General features: G+C 35.8%; 1 non-coding gene across 1 annotated transcript; it reads right to left on the bottom strand.

The window, feature by feature from the left end:
• Positions 1-996: 996 nt before the first annotated feature.
• Positions 997-1103, bottom strand: LOC128294996 (small nucleolar RNA R71). Its single transcript, XR_008285303.1, has one exon. It is a non-coding gene; the product is annotated as a small nucleolar RNA R71 (small nucleolar RNA).
• Between the last annotated feature and the right edge of the window lie 1779 nt (positions 1104-2882).

The raw sequence follows: 2882 nt of genomic DNA, 5'->3' as shown, positions 1-2882 counted from the left end.
TATTTAGTTCATAAAAATTCATGGAAAGATGAAACTTGCCTTAAAACAGAATATTGCTGCAGCAATGACATGAATTTGAAAAATCACTAAAAATACTATAAATAGAAATAAATGATGATTAAGTTATGAAATTGAAGCTTAATGAGTCTATTTTCATATGGATTGAACAAAAAAGGAATATAAATTATATTTTATGAGATATTTACACTTTTGTGAAACAGGGCCAGAGTGATTTCTGGATCCCCTGTTCTGATTTTAAAAATTCATAATAAATTTTACTAAAATAATTAGAAGTTTTTATTTATATGTACAGATTCCTTCTTGAGTCTAGTTTTAATAGAAACAAACCTCATAGTCATTGAAATTTTTTATAGAGATATATCTGATTCGTAATACAAAGAGGTCAGAGCAGTCAAACCCTGAAATAGGGGATATTTTAATTAATAAACTGTACTAATTGGCCCAATAAAAAATTCTAGAAAAAAATTATTAAATAGATATATGAGTCTATATTCAGGGAAAATTTACAGATCTTGATTTCGAGTTTCGTAACTCAAGATATGATTTTTCTTGTAACTATGACGCGAGTAGCTAGAAAGCTGTGAATGTAGAAACAAATGATTTGAAGTTCTTAAATTGATAAATTATGTTCGGTAGCCCCTCAAGCTCGACTCCGGTGATGGTCTCGGGCGTGGGGGCGTTACAACCTAATTCGAATTGAAACCAGTGATGTTTCAAATGCTCCAAATGGTGGGCCAATTTAGTAGTATGCCCACAGAAGATCCACATCTCCACCATCGATTGTTTATGGAGGTGAGTGATTCATTCAAGGTAGCTGGTGTGACTGAGGACACGTTAAGGTTGAAGTTGCTTCCATACTCGTTGCGAGATTGAGCATGAGCATGGCTCAATTCATTACCACTAAGTTCCATATCTACATGGCAAGAATTAGCAGAGAGATTTTTGGTTAAATATTTCCCGTCTAGCAAAAACACTAAGTTGAGGAACGAGATCACAACTTTCCAACAATTGGATGACAAGTCTTTGTATGAGGCTTGGGGGCGATTCAAGGAGTTACTTCATAAGTGTCATCATCATGGGATTCATCACTGTATCTAGTTGGTGACATTTTATAATGGTCTCAATGCACATACAAGACTGATGGTAGATGCTTTTGCAAATAGTACAATTTTGTTTAAGTCCTATAATGAGGCTTATTAGATCATTGGGAGGATTTTGTGTAATAACTATCAATGGCCAACAAATCGAACAGCTTCAGGAAGACGTATAGCCAGAGTTCATGAAGTTGATGCCCTCACTTTGTTATCAGCTTAGGTATCTTCTATTTCCTCTATGTTAAAACAGTTTACCACTAATAGAACTAATAATTTTGCAACTCAGCCACTAAGTCCATTTGAAGTAGTTTCCTGTGTGTACAGTGGGGAAGGTCATTCTTTTGAGAATTGTCCATCAAATCCCGAGTCAGTGTACTATGTGGAGAACCAACATCAAATTAGGAGTGCACAAGGACCCCAATCCAACTTCTACAATCCTTTATGGCGTAATCATCTTAACTTTTCTTAGAGCAACCAAGGAAATAGATAGAATAACAACTTATTGTAGCACAAACCCAACCAATCTCAAGGGTTTAATCAACAAGCTCCAAAACCACCTCAAGCTGAGGCATCAAATAGTTTAGAGAACTTTTTGAAAGGGTATACGACAAAGAATGACACTTTGATCCAAAGCCAAGTAGCAACATTGAAAAATTTGGAAAACCAAATGGGTCAGTTAGCTATAGAGCTTCGTAATAGACCGTAAGGAATCTTGCCAAGCGATACTGAGAATCTAAGAAATTTGGGTAAAGAACATATCAAGGCAGTGGCATTGCGAAGTGGTAAAATTCTAGAACCCCGATTGATTGATGTCGAAGATAAGCCCATTGAGAAGAATCAACCAGCTGTTGAAATTCCTACACCGAAAGAGTCAGAATCTACAAAGACTGACAAGGTAAATCCTAACTTAGTGAATTCAGATATTTTAACATCTTCTTTGCATGTAGATTTACCTACTCAGAAGAGTTATCCGATTCAATCAAAATTTCCATCACCTCCATATCCGCAAAGACTACAGCAACACAAGCAGAAATAAGAGATGCAATTCAAGAAGTTCTTGGATGTTCTAAAGTAGTTACACTTCAATATTTCGTTGGTGGAGGCTTTAGAACAAATGCCGAATTATGTAAAGTTTATGAAGGATATACTATCCAGGAAGAAGTGGCTGAGTGAATATGAGATTGTTGCCTTGACAAAAGACTGCAGTGCGTTCTTGCAGAACAAATTGCCATTGAAATTGAAAGACCCAGAAGGCTTTACTATGCCCTATAACATTGGTGAATCTTACTATGGTAAAGCTTTGTGTGATTTAGGAGTGAGTATCAACTTAATGCCTAAGTCTATTTTCAAGATGTTATGGATAGGTGAAGTAAGACCTCAAACTGTAATGCTTCAGCTAGCGGATCGATCTTTAGCATATCTCAAGGGAAAGATCGAATATGTTTTGGTAAGAGTCAATAAATATAATTTTCCTACTGATTTCATTGTCTCAGATTTTGAATTAGATAAAGAAGTGCCAATCATCCTTGGGAGACCTTTCTTAGCCACGAGAAGAATGTTAATTGATGTGCAGAAAGGTGAACTCACCATGCGAGTTCAAGATGATTAGGTAACCTTTAACATTCTTAAAGCGATGTAATTTCCCAATCCGGCAGAATAGTATTCAGTTATAGAAGAGATAGAAACCTTGGTTTCCATGGAAATCAATTTTGAAGAAGATCCATTGGAGAAAGCCTTAGATCTTGACCCTATAGAGGATGAAGAAGG

The sequence above is a fragment of the Gossypium arboreum genome, chromosome 6, assembly GCF_025698485.1.
Source record: "Gossypium arboreum isolate Shixiya-1 chromosome 6, ASM2569848v2, whole genome shotgun sequence".
NCBI classification, from domain to species: Eukaryota; Viridiplantae; Streptophyta; class Magnoliopsida; order Malvales; family Malvaceae; genus Gossypium; species Gossypium arboreum.
This window is presented reverse-complemented; position numbering and strand designations above follow the sequence as displayed.